We start from the raw sequence: 12,271 nt of genomic DNA on the forward strand, positions 1-12,271 counted from the left end.
TATTGGGGATAGGCATGTTTTGTGAAACTCAGCTCTGATTTCTTTAACAACATGTTGGCTACATATGTATACATTTTTAATTGGTGTTGTTTTGTTTGAATGAAATGGGTAGAATATTACCTCTTTGTAATTTCTAATTTGCATTTGCAAATAAATGTTCAACAGATTTGACAACACAATGGTGGAAGACAGCCATGAGAAATGAAATGCCACAATGAATCCAAGAGTCTTGTAGTTTGTGTCAATATCATTAATTTGTGTAATACAAACAAATAGAATGGCGAATCAAAAAATGAGAACATGAACAAAAAAGCCTAGCATGGTGGATGAACGTATGGTAGTAGAGTCAAAAACATTTTGGAGTCCAATCTACAAACTACTACTGTCCTAAAAAAAGATACATGTGTCTCTGAAATAGTCCACAGAGTGGATGGTAGACACACACTAGAGGAAATTAGGACCTGTTTCTCTTGGAGGTGGTGGTGGCAGTTTTGCCATCCTCTCCTGGTGGTCTGGATGATCATGCCCTCTGGGTAAGAGAGGGCACAGATGCAAGGACTGGGTTGGAAGGAGCACCCTCCTCAAATGGCAGGTCCTCCCTGCCTGCAGCTGGCAGTGGTGTACTTGGGTCAGATATAGAGAGAACACAGACAGCGGCAGATGGAATGGGAAAAGCCCTGCTCACGTGGTGGTAGATATCAGAAAGCACCCCAGTCAAGAGCTCATATTTTCATTGTAGGTTCATATTTCCACCATAGCTCCCTGTGCACCTCCTTGATTTCTCAGAGCTTAGTTGCAACTTGGCCCATCACATCTTGGGACTCTTGTACTGCTCCCAATCCATGGTCAATGGTGGTCTTGTTGACAAAGACCCCAGTGGCCTCATGTGACTGGCCCACAGATTTCCACACACAATCCCTAACCTCACTAATGTGTGCCCTTGAAGCAATGTGCACCATCCCACTGGGTTCTGGCATAACTGGAGGTGATGTTGGTTTTGGGTCAACAGCAGCCAGGTCTGGGGGCTCGGGACCGGTGTGTATCTCCCCGGTACACAGGAAGTGGAGATCTCCTCATGCTGAAATGGTATTGCAGCTGGGGTGGGAGGTGTAGGTATGGGACAAGTGCGACTCACTGGAGTTGTCTGGCCAGACAGACCAAATGGACCAGCTGTCTCCTGATCATCCAGTCTTGCAGCCGTGTAGTCCTCACTGAAGCCTTGCTCCTGGTCTGGAATGCAGGGATTTTGGGTGGCAGATTGTGGTCCACTGGTTCGGGGATTGGATCTGAGAAGAATGCAAAGAACATAGCATTAATATATAGTTTGTGCATTTTATGTGGCTTTATCTACACATGGGGCAAACTAGAAAACTAAAACAGAGTGATAGACTGATTAGGGCTTTGTGGGATTTTCATTGTTTCACACATGCAGGATGATTTTCACTGATGGCAACTCCAGTGCTGATGTTGTGGAGATGTCCTGAAATGCAAAAGTGTTATTTCTGAATTGTGCATTACAGAGAAAACATTCAACCCAATACAGTGGTGAGTAGATTAGAGTACTGAACCATTCCAAGGGCTGCAGGATACAAAACATTAGAATCAATGTGGGTCAACTGAAAACTGAAACTGTCATTGTCATTGGTCATCAAAGTGCAAAGGAAATTGTGTGTGGCTACTACTTCTATTCAGCATGCCACATTACATTGTTGTATATCTTGTATTCAAAAGACTATGAATTATGTGAGCCTTTGCATCACATTAATGCAGCTATGAGAACATGCCAACAAGTTTGAGATACACAACAAGTGACATTTTTATCCATCGAATGACATGGTGACAATCAAATCGATATGTTTTTAAGATGTGTGCACATATGGAAGTAAAGGAAGGTAGAACAACATTACATTGCACTATTGCTTTGCCGATCCAAAACAGGGCATCATGGAGTCATCTGTTGACACCAAAGAAAATACTTGTTTAAAAAGTATGTTGCACATATCTGCTTCATTTACTGTAGTCGAGACGAGCACACATTTACGACATGTACACATGTATGGGTATGATGTGAATAGGTGTAAATACACTTACAAAAGCTATCACTTCCTGTTCAAATGGGTGGAGTTTTGGACCTGTTTTTGAGAGAACAACAGCATACATTGATAGAAAGCAAGGGACTGAGAAAATGCAAGACATGATCCATTGGGGACAACAAACAATCTGACTACTCATATTGCACATTGTTAAACAGAGAGATACAACCATGATGCAAGGAATTGGTTTGAATCAAGCTGTTTTGTGTATTCAAATTAAGTTATATCTTTTGCTAAGGGTGTAGTATCTAGCTTAGGGCCATTTATGATTGTAGAGACATTGTTAAGTGCAACTTTCCAGAGTCTATTTCACCAGGGATTCCAGTCAAGCCTTCGGGATGTAGGATCTGCAAGGCCTTCTCCTCCCAGGGAAAGAGTTTGATGGGGGACTGGGAAAACCACCAGCAGTCCTCTGGGCCTCGAGGTGATGCTTGGAGGCCAGTGAACGGAGGTTGTACCACCTCTTCCTAATCTTGCACAGATTGTTAGATACAGCATTCACTCTGTTAAGTATTCTGGAACACATTTGCCTTTTCTGAGATGTGGTTGTATTTTATAATTTTGGCTCTACTCTAATGATTTCATCCTCCATGACAAACAGCTCTCCCTCTGTGAAACATGGATTTCGTCTCCCTGCCATGGTGAATAACTGAAAAAACACCAGTGCCCAAAAAGATGAAGGATAATCCACAAAATTATATCAACGAAAAACACAGTGGGAGAGAAACACAGAGAAATCAAATAGGTCCTGTGTGGCAATTCCTGCATCCAAACGGTCTGCTGGAGTGTGATGGCAAAGGATTATGGTCTGAAAGGGAGTGTGTTTTATAGTGTGTTATAAAGGTGCTCGCAATTGTCCAATATACAACAGGTATGGGCTACTAGCATCCAGCCAATGGCCACAGCCATGAGACTATGCTGAACGGGTTCCGCAACGGACTCCCACTGTCATGGGCTTACTCCTCAGTGCTCGAGTCTGCCGCATCAGTGGTGGGATGCAGCTTGGGAGAGAGAGTGAACCCCGTCATGTCGGTTTTCGGCTCATCCACAATATATCTTAATACGACAGGTGGAAGACCGTCAAATTGATGGTGTTTTAAGGTTCTCGGCTGACGTGTCTTGGCAGTGTGACCACCAAGATCTAAATCAGGCTCTAAGGGCCAGATGTAGGAAATGTTTGCGAGTCGCAAATGGCCCGAATCGCAATTTGCGACCCCGCAAAATCGGAAATGGGATGCAAAAATCCCATTTCCGACTCGCAAAATGCGTTGTGAGCCATTACCGACTCGCAAAAATAGCGACCCCATTTTGCGACTCGCAAATACGAAGTCGCAATTTGCGAGCCGCAACCCAAATGCAATAGCCACTCGCAAATTGCGACTAGTCGCAAAAAGCCCATTTTGCACTTCCAATTTACCACTAACTCAGAGCAGGTGGTAACTATTACCAAAGTATAAAAGGAGACCCAGAAGGCATCTGGGTAACTCAAGATGGCGGAGATATATGTGATAGGAATGAGGAGGAGAGCCCACGCCTCACAGCAGAGGAGGAGGAGGAGCCAGAAACAGGAGAAGATATACAGAACCAGGCAGACACTTTTCCAACAAACTGAGGAGGAGATTTATGATAAATATAGACCCAGCAGTGCAGCTATACTAGATTTAATAGAATTAGTTAAACCACAGCTACAACGCCAGACTGTGCGCGGCTGCGCCATCCCTACGCATGTGCAAGTGCTTTTCTCACTGCACCTCTTGGCCTCGGGTAGCTATCATGGGGTCATTGCCGTGGCAGGTGGGGTATCTCAAAGTTCACTCTCACGGTCCTTCAGGGCATTCCTAGATGCCTTACTCACACACATGTCCAGATACATATACCTACCCAGGAATGAGGCAGAAATCAACAGCACCAAGTTGGAATTCTACAGGATTGCCAACTTCCCCCATGTCATACAGTGTGTAGATGGGACACATATACAAATCTGCCCTCCTGCAAACCTGTAATATCTGTTCCGCAACCGGAAGTGTACCCACTCACTCAATATCCAGGTGGTATGTGACGCCCATTATGTTATCACTGACATGGTTGCCAAATTTCCAGGGAGTACTCATGACTCCTACATTTTTAGGCACAGTGGGATACACCAACGCCTAGAACGTGGGGAGTTTGGAGACGGATACCTCCTAGGTATAGCTGAATACACCTTACAGACATACACACAGGTCAATGTGGAAACCATCTATGCCCAGCTAACATTGTACATTTTTGCCAAACAGGTGACAGTGCATTTGCACTTCGACCATGGATACTTACCCCGTACTTAACACCCAGCAATGAGACAGAGAGGCGATACAACAGTGCACATAAGAGGACCAGAAATATCATTGAACGGACCTTTGGACTGCTGAAAGCAAGGTTCAGATGCCTCCACAGAAGTGGAGGTGCCCTCCAGTATACCCCAATAACAGCTTTCAAGATTGTTGTCGCATGCGCTATACTGCACAACATTGCCACCAGACGTGGGCTACCTCTCACCACTGAAGACCCTGATTCGGAGGATGAAGAGCAAGAGCTACCACATCGCCATCACGGGGATAGAAGCATCGCAAATCAAGGCAGACTGAGACGGGAACACATTGCAAACCAATACTTTGGAAGGTACGTGCTAACTGTCACCACACTCACTAATGTCACACACAAAGAGTCCAGGTGTTAAGTGGAAAGAACAAGTGATTTAATTTGTGCAACCAAAAAAACTATATACATTGTCAACAGTTCAGGGGCTGTAAATGTCCACCTGGCATGGGACACATTGACTTCATGTGCCCCAACCCCAGGACAGTGTGGAGCTCAAACCCTACGCCGGCCTCGGCCAGCATGGCTGGTACCTGGGGTGTCAGCAGTGCCCTGCCTTGCGCTTCCACTGCGCAACACCCTGGTGTCACTGGCAGAGACACTGCTGACGGTGGAGCCCTCCTCGCTATCTTGCGGAGTGTCGGCTGCACCCCTGGCGACCTGCCGTGCCTACATTAAATCAACAGCGTGGCTGAGACGGCCCAGTCCACGTCACTGGCAAAGTGGCCCATGTCAACTTGGAGGCTGACCGTGCGCCTAGAAAGGCCAGTAGTGTTCACCGCCAGCCTGACTATGGATGCAGACATGCGGTCCAGCCGGTTCAGTAGCTGTCTGTCACGACTCCTTGCACCCTCTGTCTGCGTTAGGAGTCCAGCCACAAGTTGTCGCATGGAGAGTGCAAGGTCGTCCATATGTGTGTTAATTTGTTGCAACTCTGTATGCACAAGCTGCATGCTACTGCCTTGATTTCGCTCCATGCACTGCAATGCCCCTGTAATCCTCCTAATCTCCTGTGTTTGCAGGCGCTGACCCCGTAGGAGTTCGGCCTCAGCACGTGACATGGAGGCGTCCGTTGACTCTGCCTGCCGCTGTGATGGTACATTTCCACGTCGCCGGCGACGCAGTGGAGGCTCCGTGTCTTCTACCGTGGCACTGTGGCTGGGACCAGGTGCTGGATCACACACCAGTATGCCAACTGGTGTATCATGAGGGGACTGAGTGTTGGTGGTGCAGGTCTCAGTGGTGGCTGGTCCTGATTTATCTGTTGGCTGATGGCTGACCAGTGGCCCCTGGCTGCTTTGGCTGGTGGGGGTGTCTTGTGGGAGACCTGTGGGACATAGGGAACACACTGTCAGTATCTACTATCTGTTATCAACTTCCTAATAAACTGTTGCCTATAAACTGCCTACTTGACTACATTGCCCATATTGCACCATTCTGGTGATTGCTACTCTGAAATGGAGCTATTTTGGTTGTGCATGCTACTGTGTACAAGGTGGGTGGGGGTATGGCATTAATGAGGGTACATGCATGTCTCATGGTACTCACCGGTTGATAGTCCTGGCTCAGATGTGTCCAGCTCTCCCATCCCGCACACTGCCTCAGGCTCAAGGTTCTCCTCTACTCTTTCCTCCAGGGGTGTGGGTGGTGGTATTGTGGACGGTCCCCCTCCAGTGCCCCTCATCTCCCGGAGCCGCTCTGCCACCCTCTCCTTGGTCCAGGAGCGCGGGTCATACCACCTTTTTTTGAGTTCTTCTATGCTCCGGTGGCTGACACCCAGGGAGTTCACTTTCTCTTGGATGTCCATCCATATTCTTCTTTTCTCCACCTCTGGCACGGTGAGGGCTGCCCTTCCAAAAAGTTGGTCATGGTGCTGGCAGCAATCCTCTGTCAGCACCTCCAGCTCTTTCTCTGCAAATTTAAGTTTGCGCTTCCTTTGGGTCTCTGCCATGGTAGCTGCTGTTCTTTCTGTTTGCAGTTCTGCTGTTGAAATGGGTGTGGTCCTCCCTCCTCCCAGGTGTATTTGTAAACTTCCTGGTTGTGATGTCATCATCATGTGCCAGGAAGTGTTTTCCAGAGTGTTCTGCAGCACCTGCATTCAATTTGCTGTACAATCGCAATTTGCAACACCCACTCGCAAATTGCGTGTCCGTTTTTAGCGCGGTCGCAAAAAGCGACCTCGCAAACAGCGGACTCGCTATCTGCGGTGCGACTTCATTTCCGAGTCGCAAATTGAAGTCGCGTTTTCTTCTTGCATTACATTTAGTGAGTCAGAAATTGCGAGTCGCACAGACTCGCAATTTCCGACTCGCTAATTTTTTCCTACCTACATCTGGCCCTAAGTATTCAACAGGTATGCAGGGATGGTTATTCTTAAAAAAAAACTGTATTCCTCATATTCAATAACACCTTAGTCTCTCTATTCATCAAGGAGTTCCTTATAATTACAAACAGTGTTTATATAGTCACTTTGATAACCATGAAGACCTCTTCATCACCTAATTGCCTCAAAGCCTGATTGATATACATATTCACAGGTATGATGACTATATTTTCTCCTTGGTCTGCAAAGTAAATTCTTGTTACTAGCTAGACATTTAATTGCTTCACTCTGACACCAAATAATAGTCTCTTTCTTTCTCATTCTCTTATTTTTCATTGTTGTGGAACCATTTTAGTGATGCCTGTGGACACCTTTTATTAGCAACTGGGCCTGCTGCATATGCCCTGTAGCCTAGTAATGTTTCATTTTTTTAATTTTATTCTTTTAGAATCAGCCACATTTGTGGTAATGGTTTATTTTCCTTTATCTTGTTGTCCTTTCACCTAGGAAAGCATTAAATTTCTTAGCATGACATTCTTTCGCTCTGTGCTTTCTTCTAGGCTGCTACGAGATAGGATTCTCAAAACAAGTGGTACATTGCATCTGTAACATTTCACAGAAACATAAGTCATTTTACATGGGGACACTTCTCAGAATATGAGTTGTTTTATTATAAAAACATTTCCCTGTCCAATGCATGTTAGAGGAAGGGTTCAATCAGTGACCACAACTGGATGCTGTCTGACTTTGTTACAGTTGCTTGCTGAGACCACCGTTCCCTGGTCTTCATGGGGAAGGTGTCTCTGTAGATAACAGGCTTCCCCACTACTGGCATACACAGGTATGGGGGAGGATGTCTTCCCAGGGGGGATCCTGAAGGGCTGAGTAGGGCTTATCCTGCTGTGCTCTAACATAGCTTAGGTAGAAATCACATATCATGCAGAGTGAGAATATGGTGGGACTTTTCTTGTTTTTCACTTATCGTGTCATTTTTTTGCTTCTAGTATGTTTCGTCATCCTAGTTACTGCCTTTCATGTTATTTTATCTAAGATGCAGCTGATTCAACACATTTTATTGAATCATTCCCTCCTTCTGCTTGTCTTTGCATGTGTGAGACAAATGTAACTGAGCGAAATGGGTGAGATGTGATTCACCATGATTTCCCTGAGAAGTCACAATGTTATGCACCCGGTTGACACAAATTATCCCTGCTCTTGGGCAGAGATGAGGCACTGCTAGCTGGCTAGAAATGGATTAGGATGACAGTTGTTTCATGGTGTGGGATTGGACTCAGTTCCACACAGTTCAGGTGATTCTGCCCATGTAGCATGGGTGTAATATTAGATTTGCCTTGAAATTGCTATTAGCACTTTTATCATATACAATAATCAACCACTCAGAAACCCTTTGAGGTTATCAGGATCACTCCCACCTCCCTCCTGAATTTCAGAAAGAGTACTCCAAAAATTCAACGTCACCTGTGTTCAAATCAAAATTCACTTCCCAAGTCTTGACAGGCCTCACTCTTCCCCTAGTTGCCTTTCAAGCCTTGCTTGAAGGCTTTTTTTCATTTTCAATTGTCTGGTTAACTTCAATAAGTCAATGACAGTTTGGACAAAATCAAAAGTTTTCTGTAGAGCAAATAACAAGCCAAAATTCAGAACCTTTACCTCAGTCTTTTTTAATTCCCTATCTAAGAGATTAATAATTGTGCTATTTACCATATTCATGGCTCCATTTGTGGACCCTCCTTGCCTCTTCTCACAAGCGTAATTTTTGTGTTTCCTTCTCTTTCTTTGGTAGCTCTTTTAGTTTCTCATAATCCTGTGCCTCATGTACTTGTCACTTTTCCTCTGATGATTTGTTTTTTGTCCACATCTCAGGAGGTGAAATTTGTCTAAAGAAGTAGAATATATATTTTACAAAGTGACACTAGTCACTCTGTAGTTACGGTTATGAAAGATAGCAATTCCTCTGAATGTAGATTGCTAATAACTTTGCACCCTTTTGATAAATTTCCACCAAACTTTGCAGACCTATTTCTTTTTCTACATTTCCTGATGAGACTAGACTACGTTTCTCAGAGATTCGTCAAGGGGATGAAAAGAAAAAAAGGGGTGTCCCCAAAACGTATTTTGGCACCAATGCATTTTCCATAGGTTTGTACTCGAGCTTAACATTAAAATGGGTGTACATATTTCAATGGAATTTGGCAGGAATATAGATTATGGTGTGTAGATGATCCTTTTGGGTATTGGTAAGTATTGGTAAATATTTTTTAACTTATAAGGTATTTTAACAAAGTGATACCCGTGTCTCAGTAATTTCACAGTATTTATCAGAAGTATTTTGTTACATACCAATAACAAGTCATTATGTGATTGGCTAATTACTGCCCTGACAAATGTTAAAGGTGTCCATGTTGTTTAAAGCTTGTTTTCCCTGTGTTCTGGGTTAGGGGCTTAGCTATAGGTACCCATTAGGTTTTATACTTTTTCCTTACCTCTTATCATTTTTATCAAAGTAGCAATAGGTAGAATAAAATTATATCTAAAAAAATGAAAAAACATGGTAATGCCCTGTATTTCAGTCATGTAGTGTACTACAGAGTATTTTATGTTTTTAACATATTTATTTCTTTATAACAAAGTGTACAGATGACCACAGAAATACCAAAACATTACTGTGTAACTTAAAAACAATGTTTAAAAAGGTACATTTCTTAAGCAAATGATGCTTCCTAGGTTCTAAGGCAGTAGTCTGTAAATTTAACAAAAAAAAAAAAAAAAAAAAAAAAATTACATTCCCTACCCATTGACACTTTAATACAATGGTAGTAGGTAGGGGAATGATAATAAAGCCTACTTCTTTCCTTTAATTAAAGCCTTAACCCATAACACTTGTACATTGTATTAAGAAAGATCCGTTTTTTTTTTATTTTGTAAAGGCAGCCATTAGCCAATTATATACTGCCATGTCATCGGAATGTAACGCAGTATACAGTGAAGTTGTGGAGGTATACCATGGCACAATATATAAATAAGGGCCAGATGTATTACTGTGTTGCAATGCCTTTGTGTCATTGATGATCTTGCATGGGCAATGCAATTCTTAAGCATGTTTACAAAGTAACACATGGCCACCATGCTTGCCCCTGCATTGCTTGGTGAATCTGGAGAATTGCAAGGCAGCACAAATTAATATCTTGCCTTATTCTGCACACCATATTCTACATTTCTTACAAAATTAATTTGTATAAGTACTCAACTCCTCTCTGCCCCAATCCACTCCACTCCAGTCTGCACCACTTTACTCTGTGCCACTCTGGTCTAAGACACTCAACTGTACGGTCACTACATTGTACACTACTCCACTGTGCCCCATTCCATTTTACGCAACTCCACTATATGCACCTCTACTCTACGCTATTACACTGTATGCCATTCCAGTATATGCTACTCCACTGCACACCACTCCACCCTATGCCATTCATCTGGGTGCTATTCCATCGATTCTATGGCACTCCACTCTACATTCTGTACACCACTCCACTTTATGCTATTCCACTGTATGCCACTCCTCTCTACACCATTCCATTGTACTGCCCTCAACTTCAACTGAATGCAACAACAATATGCTCCACTGTATGACATTACACTCTACCCCGCTGCACCCTATGCTATTCCACTCTACCCCACTCCTCTGTACGTCACTCCAGTGTACGCCACTTCTCTGTATGCTACTACACTGTCTGCTACTCCACTCTATGCCAATCCACTGTACATCTTTACACTCTATTCTATTCCACGGTATGCCAGTCCACTCTATGCCAGTCCACTCTGTTCTATTCCACCCTGTGCAAATCCACTGTACACCATTCCACTCTACAACACTCCACTATTTACTATTCAACTGTACCCCATTTGACTACATGCCACTCCAGTCTAGGCTACTCCACTATGCGACAACGCACTGCCACTTCACTGTATGCTACTCCTTCTACACTACTCCACTCTACAGCATTCCACTGTATGCCACCCCAGTCTATGCTATTCAACTGTATGCCATTACATTGTATGCCACTCCATTCTCTGCTATTCCACTCTTTGCCACGCCATTGTACGCTACTCTGGTCTACGTCACTCCACTCTATGCCCCTCCACCATATGCTATTGCACTCCATCTACTCCAATGTAAGCCACTCCAGTCTATGTCGATCCATTGTATATCACTCCACTGTACAACACTCCACTCAGTGCTATTCCACTGTATGCCACTGCTCTGTATGATACTCTAATCTACGTTATTCCACAGTTTGTCACACCACTGTATGATAGTGCTATCTAAGCCACTCCACTCTATACCACTCCACCCTAGGTTATTCCACTATATGCCACTTCACTGTACATGACTCCCCACTACACTATTTCACTGTACACTACTGCACTCTACGACAGTCAAGACTATGCTATTCCACTGCATGCAACTCCATTCTATACCACTCCACTCTGTGCTATTTCACTGTAACCCACTCCACTGTATGACATACCAAGTCTAAACTGCTTTATAGTATGCCAGTCTACTGTACGTTACTTCACTCTACGCTTTTCCACTTGATGCCACTGCACAGTATGTCACTCCAATCTGTGCCATTCCACTGTAAGCCACTCCATTTTACACTACTCCATCTTACACTATTCCATTGGATGGCACTTTATCACACACTAGTCCACTGTATGCTAGTCCACTGTTGCCCACTGCACTCTATGCAATTCCACACTATTCCACTCTACTATGCACCATTATGGCCTAGGACACTCCACTATATGCCAATCTACTTAATGCTACTCAACTCTACTTCACTCCACTCTATGCTACTCCACTGTGCACCACTCCACTCTGTGTTATTCCATAATGCATAACTCCTCTGTATGGAATTCTATTGTATGCCACTCCTCTGTACACCCCTTAACTGTATGCCAATCCACTCCACTCTATACCACTTCACTGTATGCCACAACACTCTACATCATAACACTGTACGCCATGACACTCTATGATGCTATACTCTATGGCACTGCACTGTACAACACTGCACTCTGTGCCACTCCAATCTATGACACTCGAGTCTACTCTGCTCTGCAAAGCTCTACTACACTGTATGATACCCTACCCAACCACTCTCACAAACTGTACTTCACTCTATAATACTCCCCTGTACAACACTGCACTCCAGTCTATCACTAACACTATAGTTCACTCTCTGCCATTGTATCAAACTGTACTTCCCTCTACAACACCCAACACAACTCCCTCTATGCCACTCCTGCACTGTGCTCTAACCTATAATACATTACTCCCCTCTACTCAACTCTACCCCACTACGCCAATCTATGCCACTCCACTCAGTGGCACTATATGCCACTCAACTCTATGCCACTCCACTGTACCACACTCTACTCCAATCTACCTCACTCCACTCTACAGGACTCAACTCCA

The sequence above is a fragment of the Pleurodeles waltl genome, chromosome 6 (genome assembly GCF_031143425.1).
Source record: "Pleurodeles waltl isolate 20211129_DDA chromosome 6, aPleWal1.hap1.20221129, whole genome shotgun sequence".
NCBI classification, from domain to species: Eukaryota; Metazoa; Chordata; class Amphibia; order Caudata; family Salamandridae; genus Pleurodeles; species Pleurodeles waltl.